The 12522-nt window shown below is 39.1% G+C and overlaps 1 protein-coding gene across 1 annotated transcript in view; it reads left to right on the forward strand.

Annotated features, from left to right (window-relative positions):
- Nucleotides 1-12522, forward strand: part of Gpr139 (G protein-coupled receptor 139) — a 50790-nt gene that overhangs the window by 33274 nt on the left and 4994 nt on the right. The gene's annotated exons all lie outside the window — the stretch shown is intronic.

Below are 12522 nucleotides of genomic sequence, written 5' to 3' on the forward strand. Positions count from 1 at the left end.
TTTTTGATTGGCTTGTTTGATTCCTTATTATTTAACTTTTTGAGTTCTTTGTATATCCTAGATATTAATCCTCTATCAGATATATAGCTGGCGAAGATTTTTTCCCATTCTGTAGGTTGCCTCTTTGCTTTTTTCACTGTGTCCTTTGCAGTGCAAAATCTTTGTAATTACATGAGGTCCCATTGATTAATCTGTGGTTTTATTGCCTGAGCAATTGGGGTTGTATTCAGAAAGTCTTTGCCAAGACCAATATGTTGAAGGGTTTCCCCTCCTTTTTCCTCTAGCAGTTTCAGAGTTTCAGGTCTGATGTTAAGGTCTTTAATCCGTTTGGACTTAATTCTTGTGCATGGCGAGAGAGAAGAATCTATTTTCATCCTTCTGCAGATATATATCCAGTTTTCAAAACACCATTTGCTGAAGAGGCTGTCTCTTCTCCAATGAGTATTTTTGGCATTATTATCGAATATCAGGTGGCTATAGCTACTTGGGCTTACATCTGGGTCCTCTATTATGATCTACATGTCTGTTTTTGTGCCAGTACCATGCTGTTTTTGTTACTATGGCTCTGTAGTATAGGTTAAAATCAGGTATGGTGATACCACCAGCCTCATTTTTGTTGCTCAGTATTATTTTAGATATTCGAGGTTTTTTGTGATTCCAAATGAATTTTTGGATTGTTTTTTCTATTTCCATGAAGAAAGCCTTTGGAATTTTGATAGGGATTGCATTAAATGTGTAGATTGCTTTAGGTAAGATTGCCATTTTCACAATATTGATTCTTCCAATCCAGGAACAAGAGATGTTTCTCCACTTTCTTGTGTCTTCTGCAATTTCTTGCTTGAGTGTTTTAAAGTTCTCATTTTAGAGATTCTTTACTTCTTTGGTTAGGTTTATTCCAAGGTACTTTATTTATTTATTTTTTTTTTGATGCAACTGTGAATGGGAGTGATTCTCTGATTTCATCCTCTGTGTGTTTGTTGTTAGCATATATGAAGGCTACTGATTTCTGTGTATTTATTTTGTATCCTGCTACATTGCTGTAGGTTTTGATCAGCTCTAACAGTTTGCTAGTAGAATCTTTAGTGTCCTTTATGTATAGAATCATGTCATCTGCAAATAATGATAACTTGATCTCTTCCTTTCCAATTTGTATCCCTTTTAGGTGTGTCTCTTGCCTTATTGCTATGGCTAAAACTTCCAAAACTATATTAAATAAAAGTGGGGACAGTGGAAACCCTTGTCTTGTCCTGATTTTAGTGGGAAAGCTTCCAGTTTTTCCCCATTTAGTAATATGTTGGCTGTAGGCTTGTCATAAATAGCCTTTATTATATTGAGATATGTTCCTTCTATTCCCAGTCTCTGTAGGACTTTTATCATGAAGGGATGTTGGATTTTGTCAAATACTTTCTCTGCGTCTAAAGAGATGATCATGTGATTTTTGTCCTTCAACCCGTTTATGTAATGTATTACATTTATAGATTTGCGTATGTTGAACCATCCCTGCATCTCTGGGATAAAGCCTACTTGGTCAGGGTGAATGATCTTTTTGATATACTCTTGTATTCTGTTTGCCAATATTTTCTTGAGAATTTTTGCATCTATGTTCATGAGGGAGATTGGTCTGTAATTTTCTTTTTTTGTTCATCTTTGCCTGGTTTTGGGATCAGGGTGATGCTGGCCTCATAGGAAGAGTTTGGTAGAATTCCTTCTTTTTCTATTTCCTGGAAAAGCTTAAGAAGCAATGGTGTTAGCTCTTCCTTAAAAGTCTGGTAAAATTCAGCAGTGAATCCATCCGGGCCTGGTCTTTTTTAGTTGAGAGATTATTGATAACTTTTCGGATCTCCATGTTTGTTATAGGTATATTTAAGTGATTAATATCATTTTGATTTAATTTAGGTAGGTCATATAGATCAAGGAAATCATCCATTTCTTTCAGATTTTCATACTTTGTGGAGTATATGCTTTTATAGTATGTCCCTATGATTTTTTGAATTTCTCTGGAATCTGTTGTGATGTTACCTTGTTCATCTCTGATTTTATTAATTTGTGTCTCTTCTCTCTTTATTTTGGTCAGATTTGCTAAGGGTTTATCAATCTTGTTTATCCTTTCAAAGAACCAACTCTTTGTTTCATTAATTCTTTGGATTGTTCTTTTTGTTTCTATTTCATTAATTTCTGCCCTAATCTTTATTATTTCTTCCCATCTACTGATTTTTGGTTTGCCTTGTTCTTCTTTTTCCAAGGCTTTAAGGCGAAGCATTAGGTCGTTTACTTGCGACCTTTCTAATTTCTTAATATAGGCACTTAAGGCTATAAATTTACCTCTTAGAACTGCCTTCATTGTGTCCCAGAGAGTTTGGTATGTTGGTTTCTCATTATTGTTTGACCCTATAAGTTTTTTGATTTCCTTCTTGATTTCTTCATTGACCCATTCATCATTTAGTAGTGTATTGTTTAGTTTCCATGATTTTGTGTATGCTCTATAGCCTTTCTTGCTACTGATTTGTAGTTTAATTCCATTGTGGTCAGATAGAATGCAAGGAATTATTTCAATTTTCCTGAATTTGTTAAGATTTGCTTTGTGTCCTAATATATGGTCTATTTTAGAGAATGTTCCATGTCCTGCTGAAAAGAATGTATATTCTGAAGCCTTTGGATGAAATGTCCTGTATATATCTGTTAAGTCCATTCCTTCTATGAACTCATTTAGTCCAGTTGCTTCTCTGTTTATTTTTTCCCGGGATGACCTGTCAATTGATGAGAGTGGGGTGTTAAAGTCACCCGCCACCACTGTGTTTGGTGTTATCTGTGACCTTAGTTCTAATAGTGTTTGTTTGACAAATTTGGGAGCCCCCATGATAGGTGCATATATGTTTAGGATTGCAATGTCCTCCTGTTGGAGTGTGCCCTTAATCAATATAAAGTGACCTTCCTTATCTTTCTTGACTAACGTTGGACTAAAGTCTACCTTGTCAGATATTAGGATAGCAACCCCTGCTTGTTTTCTAGGCCCATTTGCTTGAAACACCGTCTTCCAACCTTTCACCCTAAGATAATGTCTATCCTTTGTAGAAAGGTGAGTTTCTTGGAGACAACAAATTGTAGGATCCTGCTTTTTAACCCAGTCTGCAAATCTATGTCTTTTCGTTGGGGCATTGAGGCCGTTGATATTAAGAGATATTATTGAAAGGTGTTTATTTATGTTTGCCATTTTTTTTTTAATGGTTCCGGTTCTACCTGTGCTCTCTTCAGTTAACTAGCATTTGAGTATAGCTTGTTTTTTCTAGGTTCCTTATATGTATGCTTTTCCTTTTCTTCAGCATGGAGGATTCTATCAAGTATTTTCTGTAGAGCTGGTATTGTCTTCAAATACTCCTTTAATCTGCTTTTGTAATGGAATGTCCTTATTTCTCTGTCTATTTGAATGGATAACTTTGCAGGATAAAGTAAGCTTGGTTGACAGTTGTTATCTTTCAGAACTTCGAATATATCACTCCAAGCCCTTCTGGCTTTAAAAGTTTGTGTTGAATAATCTGCTGTAATCCTGATGGGCTTGCTTTTGTAGGTAATTTGATTTTTCTCTCTAACTGCTTTCAGTATTTTTTCTTTGGTGTGTGTATTTGGAAGTTTGATTATAATATGGCTAGGAGAGATTCTTTCTGGGTTTTGTCTGGCTGGGGTTCTAAAGGCTTCCTGTATCTGCATTGGCACCTCTTTCCCAATTTGGGGGAAATTTTCTTCTATGATTTTGTTGAAGACGCCTACTATGCCTTTAGAGTGGATTTCTTCTCCTTCTACTATGCCCTGAATTCTTATGTTGGATCTTTTTATAGTGTCCCAAATATCTTGAAATTCCTGCTCATACTTTTCTATAAGTTTGTCTTTCTCTTCGTTGGGCTCTATTAGATCTGCCACCTGGTCTTCTAGCTTAGATATTCTGTCCTCTCCCTCCTCCATCCTACAGGTGAGATTTTCTACAGAGTTTTTTATTTCATTAACTGTGTTCTTCATTTCTAGTAATTCTGACTGGTTTTTCTTTATTATTTCTATTTCCTTATTTATGTCTTGTATTGCCTTCTTTATTTCATAAAATTGGTGTCCTGCATCTTCTTTGATTCCTTTGATTTCCTCTTTGATTTCTTATTTGTTTCTTTTGATGTGTTCTTTGACCTCTTTGAACATATTTATAATCATTCTTTTGAACTTTTTCTCAGGGATTTCCTCTAACTCTTTCTCACTGGAGGACATTTCTGATGCATTAATACTTTTAGGTGGATTTATATCATCTTGCTTTTTAGTGTTTCTTGTGTTATAATGTATATATTTTTGCATCTTGGATTAAGTTAATGCTTGGATTTTCTAGCTAGCTGGGTATTCTTAGCTGTATCAATTGATTTGATGTAATTAATATATTTTCAGGGTAGGAGCTGAAGATGTTAGGTGTGGCTCTTAAGACTCTCAGAGTATCTACAAAGATGTTCTTAGGGGTTGAGTTTCCCTGTTATAGGAGTATTCAAGCAGGCTGAGTGGAATAAAATACAGGTAGATTCTAAAGTTTAACTAAACACTGTACACATTCAATCAAAAACAGCCCCGAGTATGTATGCAGGAGTAGTTATTATAATGACCATATCCTCTATCAACAAAGAGGCTAGGATTTATGGTTTGTTGAGGGATCCAAGTCAGCTTGCAACCAAGTGAGACCCTTCCCTGGTGCAATCCCAGTTACCTTGGATGATTTTGGTCTCAGTCAAATTGCTGCCTGGGTCGTCAGGCTGCTGTTCTGATTTTTGGAGCTGGGCACTGGCTTTTCCTGCGGGGCAAACAGCCTGGCAAGTGTGGCCCTGCAGTTCAGCACCCCTGTTGCTGGAACTGCTGCTCAAGCTGCCGCTGCTGGGTCTGTAACCGCTGCTGCTGAAGCTGCTGCTGCTGGACCCACCACTGCTGCTGCTTCTGCTGCTGCTGTAGCTGCCGCTGCTGGAAGCACCACTGCTGCTGAAGCTGCTGCTGCTGTGTCCACTGCTACTGCTCCCACAGAAGCTGCTGCTGCTGGGTCTGCCACTGCTGCTGCGACTGGAGTTGCCTCTGCTGGGGCCGCTGTTACTGGTGCTGGAGCCACTGATGTTGCTGCCGAACTCTGCTCCTGCTTGGGTCCCGCTGTCGGCTCAAGTTGATGTGGCCGGGTCCTGGGACCGCTGCTCTGTTCGCTGGAGCTGGGCTCAGGCAGTGGAGAAAGGGAGGGAGCCGCAGCTGCTCTGGTTCTCTCACTGCTCCACGTGTTCTTCTACCTCGCGGTCTGCTCCTCCGTTGCTCACTGCCACTCTCCCTTCATGTGTCCTGAGTTGCAGAGAGCACCGGTGTGAGGGGAAGCTCCCGCACCTGGCTTTTTCTGTGGCTGAAGCCAAGCCTGGCGGCTTTCTAGTGCGCCGCTGCCACGGTTGGCCGAGTTGATGGAGCCACTTTTGCCGACCTGTGTGGGCTCTGGATGCTCTGGATCTCTTCTACTTCTCCGCTGCCACTTCAATTTCCTATACACCTCACTTTTTAGTAAAAGTGTATATTTTGCTGAGTTTTTTTGGTCTTTTTTCCCCCCAGGCTGCTTTGGCGTGGTACCTACTCTGCCATCTTAACCGGAAGTACTAAACTTTTTATAGTTACAGCCTGATCACCTTTTCTTCTTACAAAGTCTTTTAGCTATCTTAGGAGAGAGGGAAAAGGACAGAGAGGTAGGAAAAGAGTATCTCTATTTAGGAGGAAGTTATCTTACAAAAGACACAAAAATGCTTAAAGAAGTTCCATTGTAAGCTCCCCAAAGGAAATAACAATGAATACTGTCCAAAAATTGAAAAGTATTTCCTTAATAATATTGATATAAAAAATAAAACCTGTGATTTGTCTCCAAGTAGAATAATTAAGTTGTACAGTGGTATTCCTGAATAATCCATTTTGTGGTGCCAACATTTACCACCAATTATATTATTGTGCACATAGTATCTTAGAGATTCTAACAGATGTCTGGTTATTGTAACATGACAAACCATCCAAAATGTGGAAGCTGAAAGCAATGACTTGTAATTGTCACAGTTCTTGGACTGATAGGGCTCCACTGAGTGGGTCTGGATTCAGGCCTCAGGCAGTTGCACCCAAGAAGCATGTGGGACTGCAGTGAACTTTAGTACAAGATAGTGACTCTCTCCCCAGATGACCATTGATAACAGATGTTGGCTAGGGGTTCAAATGAGCATCTCAACATGATGGCCTCTCCAAGTAGCATGAAGACAATAGGATCACAGTCAGGACCCCAGAAGAAACTATGGTATCAGAGCAAGTATTTCAAAGGCTCATATATGACCCAAACCTCAGTAGTGATACAGTGTCATTCCTGCCACCCACTGTTGGTCAAGCAACACAGGGTCAGATCCAACTCCAGGCATGGAAGTGTCAGGGCTTGAGTTCCAAGAGGTATATTGAGGACCATCTACAAGGTCAGCAGCCACATTATCTCTAGGTATTGGCAGACTTTCTCCACCTAATTTCCAATGTCCTAATTAAATATTTAAACTCAGAAGACAAAATATCTGGTTTAATCTCCTAGCTCACTACCCTCTAACTGTGTGACCTCAAGCAAGGGACTTACTTCTCTAAACCTCAAGGTTCTTGAAACATAACACTAACCTCCAATAATATGTAAGCTTAGGTGAGATGCCATGAAGTGTTCTGGGCAAAGTTGAATGTTCAATGAAAGTGAGCTAATCATACCATTATGCACTCACATAATGCTTAAGTTTTTACAACTGTCTTACTTTTGTCATTGAAAAATTAACTGTTATAGACAAAATTGGAAAATATCAGAACTAAGAAATGTGAACTTAGAACTACCAGTCAGTGCTCTGTCTCCCCATCCGAGGACCTGCAGGGACCCCAAAGCCATCACAGACACCAAAGGCACCTCTGAAAGACCCTGGTCCTTTCTCCCCCAGCTAGCAGACTATTGGGTGGTACAATCTGACAACTAGATCTGTGGCATTCTCTCAGCTACTCCCCAGATGCTCTCAAGTCTGAACACAGCTGCAATATATAGAAAACGAAAAAGAAAGGAACCCCACAGAAAACACTATGACCCCACTGAGGAGGGCCTCCAGGGAAACAGAAGCAGGGGCGAGCAGATAAAATAGTATAACTTGTTATAATATAGATAAGATTTTAAGAGCCTCAGGGTAGGTGAGAATAGCCTGAGACATCATGTTTCCCCATCTCTTCAGGGACTAACTGAGGACTCTTAGACCCCACAATGAATACCAATAACTCCCCTGAAGGCACTCAACAGAATTGGGGTGAGGGGAGAAAGATGCTATAATAGGTACAACCTTTTTATTAAAAAAATCAATGAACTTAAAAATAAAATGTTCCCAAGCAAGCAAAATAAATAAATAAAAAGTAATGTGTAATTTAAAAAAAAAAAAAATGAAACCATGGGCTTTCTGGTGCATGGAGCTGAGCTCACATCCATCCAACAGTACCAGGTCAGAGAGGGTTTGCTTTTTAAGTGGCCTTGATATTGCTCACTGAGACTGGCTTGGGTAGGTTTGGCTTGATCTCTCCAATCGCAGAGTCCTTGGGCGCCTCATTTGAAAGGCTGTGAAGTGTGTAATTCAGGCCTTATTGGTTTGGATCTCTTAGTTTATGCACTCTTACAAATTCACATAGAGCCTGTCAACACCACTTTGTTTCTGTGCAAAAGGTTTTTTGTTTTTTTTTTTTTTTCATATGGAAAGTCATAGCAAATGTCGGGTATTGAGAGTTAAGGTTGCCAGAGGCTGGGGAAATAACTTAGCAGGTAAAGTGCTGAGTTCATTCCCAAGTACAAACTTCAATGTGAGGCATGAGGATGCATGTCTGTAATCCCAGGACTGAGGAGGCAAAGACAGGAAGATTCCTGGCATTTGCCGATAACCGGGATAGCCTAATTGATGAGCTCTAGGCCAATGAGAACCCCTGTCTCTAAGGAGGTGAATGGCATTTCTGAGGATGACACCTGAGGTTGTCTTCTCACTGCCCCTCCCCCCCCACACACATGCAAAAAAAAAGTCTCCACCTCATTTCTTTTATAGAAGCTCAATGCACAGTCCCCCCTGGTTCATAGCAGCTCACCTCAACACCTTCTGTGTGCTCTTGATATTAGTCTACCTTTACAAAAGAAATGATGGGGAACTCAGCGTCTACAGACTAGTTTCTTAAAAGAGGTAATTGCTAGAAACTTCAGGAAATGTCAACTATGAATACCTTGCAATTTGGTGCGGAGTTGATTCCTTGTCTGACTTAAAGCATTCATTAGGTGGGACTGGAATATTTTTGAAGAGTTTTGATTTGAAGAATTTTTAGCACCATGCTTCGAACAAGGTTCAGCTTGGGAGGAAGAGACAGTGGCAAAAGTCAATCTCTACAGAATATGTTTAGCCCAATTTCTGGAAAGACCTTAGTATGTATCCCTCCATATATCCTTGTAGATGTGAAGGCCAGAAACATGGAGGTCATGTGGGCATTGTTCTGTGGGTAGGGAAAAAGAGGTCATGAGAAATGGTGATATTTTTCTAAATCTGAGGAATCAACTGAGAACCCTCACATATGACCCAAAACAAACAAAACAGAATTGATACAATATAAAGTCCCACAGAGCTGGAATCCCTCACTTGCCTCATACAGGCCTCCATTTCCTCATCTGAAAAATGGAAACTTTTCCTATTTATTTCTGTTCTATGAGCAGACCAAGCGCATTCCCTCCCCGGGACCTTTGCTTTACACTTGCCATTCTCACTGACTAGACCTTTTTCCTGTCATGGCAGATCCCTTCTACTTATCCTTAGCTAAGCTCAAATGTCAATTCTGCTCTAAAAATAACTCCTCTATCAACTTATCTCATCCCTTGGCTTTATTCTTCATGGTATCATGACCTAAAATTCTCTTGTGCATTTTCATGTGTTTATTTATATACTTTAAAAAATTTATCTGTCTCTCTCACTGTACTATTATTCCTGTGACAAAAGGGAACTTGTCTATTGTGCTAAGCTCCATGACTGCAGCACCCCATACGATGCCCAACATGCACAGCAGCCCAGTTAATATTTGGTTGAACGAATATTGAACACATGCCCAGGACTGCTCTAACCCTCTATAAATATTGTCTCACGTCATTTTTAATCTCAGAATAACATTATTGAGGTAGATATTTTTATTAATCCCATTTGATAAGGAAGAAAACTTAAACACAGAGGCATAAACTTGCTTATAATCTAAGAGCCAGTAGGTAGCAGAATCTACCCCGGGAATCTCAGTCCCAGGTTCTATAGTCTAGCCATTGAGTCCCTCTTGCCATTGGTGCCATAGAAGAGCTCAGACCTTATTTTACAGCCTCATATCTGGGAAGCTCTGACCAAAAGTGATTAAGTCAGTACAAGCAGGGAATAGAACCTTCAACCCAGACACTATTCCGAGGTCATTGCCTTGTGTTCTGCATCTCCTCACTAGCCACTCTGTGTTCTCTGAGTGTGTTCTAATTCATCTCTTTCGTGTTTCGTATGTCTGCTATTTTTGCCTTCTGCATAGAGACCCTGACTATCTGCAGAACTGATGTGTCTCCACCATCAGCCCATGTGTGGACCTTGGCCCACAAGTGTACATACTAAATAGTTTCTGAAAAGATTTCAGGATGAATAAAACATTCTGAAATGCTTTATAAGAGAACACAGAAAGGCTGTTTAATAAAAAAAAAAAAAGCTATTAAATGTAAAAATCGCTTGCAGACCAAGAACAAATCAATATGAATGTTCTTTGATGTAATGTGCTCAGTGTTTCATGCTTTCCCTACCTCTGGGCCTTTGCACATGCTATTTCATTCACGTGAGATGGTTCTTCTCCAACACTTTTGCCTGTTTCCCTTCCTACTTAAACACACTCCCTCAGCAAAGTATTTTCTGATCACTACCATTCTTTCCTAACCCTCTCACTTAGAGTTATGCTTGGTCCTGTGGTTTCTTTGGTAAAGCCCATGCTTCATGAAGGCAAGATGGACAATATCTATTTTATGCACCATGTCTTTCCATACACAGCTCTGACGAGGTTCATAAATGCATTGTTGAGTGTATGAGCTTGTTTGATGCCTGGCTAATAAGTAGAGCTAACTGTGCTTTAGTGGTCATCTTTTCTGAAGGACAGGCTTCAAGGAATATACACATTTCTCCGTTATAGTGAAACATAGCCAAGAGAATGGATTCCCACTCCACTAGGAATAAATGTCAATACTATTCATGAATCTGTAATGTAAACATTAGTCCTGGGTTTGAATGTTATTTCAGAGTGCTTTGGATAAAAGCAAGAACAACAGACTAAAAAATATATGTGTAACTGGCAATATCAATTAGTAGAAGGTATGGAGCAGCTGAGCCAAAATTTTCATATTCTTTTGTTGGTAATGTAAATTAGTAAAAACCAAGTTACTGTTAATTCTCAAAATTTAATAAACATAGGAGATTCATACTGTTGTGGTTTGAATGTGAAAAGTCCCCCATATAGGCTCATGTCTTTGAATACTTGGTGCTCACGTGGGTGGTGATGTTTGGGAAAGTTGTGGCATCTTTAGAGGGAGAAAATGAGTGAGTGGAAATGTGCCTTGAGGATTTATAGCCTAGCCTCATTTCCTGTCCCCTCTCTACTTTTTGACGGCAGATGCAGGGTGACCAGTCATCTCATGTCCTGAAACCATGCTTTTCCTGCCATGAAGGACTGTATCCCCTTGAACCACAAACCAAAATAAACCTTCCTCTCTTGAGTTGTTTCTTGTCAAGTGCTTGGTCACAGCAAAAAGAAACCAACTCACATACATTCTAATACATAATAAATATATACTTGTATATGCTTCCTAGAAAACTCTCATATATAAGTACTTTTCTGGGACAGTGAGACAGTCATATTTAGCTATGAACTATGGTGGTTCATAATAGCAAAATCCTGAAATAACTAAAATTTTATGTAATCTATATGTAAATGAATTGCAGTAAGTTTATAAAATGCTATATTATTGTTAAAAGAGCCTCCATGTATCAATGTGAGTAAGTCTCAAAAATCTAATGCTGAATAACTAGAGTAGCACATGAGTAGAATACAATGGGATGGAGTGGAACAGAATAGAAAGAATAATAGAATAAGGACAAGAGCCAAAGCAGACAAACATGGCCTGCAGGTACCAGTCACCTCTAGAGAGAGAAAGATTAAAGGAGGGAAGAATGTTACTTGGGATATTTTAAGAGCAAGTTCAAAGGGATGAAGCAAATACAACAAAATGTTAAAATTTGTTTGAGTGATGCATATACCAAGATGGTTGTGTGTGTTTACTCTCAGATGTTTTATGTGTGAACTATTGTATAATTCTGATGGGGATGTTTTTTACACAGGGTCTTGCCATGTTACCATGGCTGGCCCCACACTCATAGAAATTTTCCTGCCTCAGCCTTCCAAGCACTGGAACTATGAGTGTTCACCACTATACCCATTCTGTGCAATAATTTAAATGATGGATGGAAAGGAGCAGAAGAGACAGCACATACCAGCTTTGTCACTGGACCTCAGGAATAGAATATAAGAGCTCTGAGACCCTTATTTGCAAATCAGGATCAACAATGTTCAAATTTCAGAGTTGGTTATAAGAATGAATGAGTACATTATCTTACTTTAGAATAACTTTCAGATATTTTTCCACTGGAATATCACCTTGGATTGCATCTCTAATAACTTGTTTATAAAACTGATGAGAAATTTTACATGTATTTTCAACACCAATCTGACCCTGGGAGCAAGAATACATTGCTACTGCTTGTGCAAAAACCATTTGCAGGCATGAGATATGGGTATAGATATATGCCAATTATTTGTTAGCTGCAATTTCCCTAAAGTTACTGAACATTGATTGATAGTTGGAGAATAAAAGTAGAAGAGAAACTTTTATTTCTCTATCACTATTTTTATTACATACTGAGTATCTATATCACTTTCCAAAAATTCAATATAATTCTCTTTTAAAATTGATGTGAATGTTGTGGTCATGTTTTCTATTTCAAGTCTAAAACTACATAAAAAGGAAAAGTCCCAGAATCTAAGTTGTAAAAAGATTCTTGAGGTAGGGTCTTGCTCCAGCCCAGGCTGACCTGGGCTTCACTATGTAGTCTCAGGGTAGTCTTGAACTCACAGCAATCCTCCTATCTATGCTGCCTGAGTGCTGGGATTAAAGGCATGAACCACCATGCCCAACATCTAAAAATATTCTTAAGTGGTTATGCTATTTGGGATGTAGCTCAGTGGTGGTACCTAGGTGTGCCTAGGTTGCATAAAGCCCTAGATTCCATTCCCAGCATCACCATAGTAAGGAAGGAAGAGAGAAGGAGAGGGAGAGAGGGAAGAGAACAAAGGGGGAAAGGGAAGAAAATAAAGAAAGAAAGGAAAAAGAGAAATAGAAAGAAGAAAGAAATGTGG

The sequence above is a fragment of the Jaculus jaculus genome, chromosome 2, assembly GCF_020740685.1.
Source record: "Jaculus jaculus isolate mJacJac1 chromosome 2, mJacJac1.mat.Y.cur, whole genome shotgun sequence".
NCBI classification, from domain to species: domain Eukaryota; kingdom Metazoa; phylum Chordata; class Mammalia; order Rodentia; family Dipodidae; genus Jaculus; species Jaculus jaculus.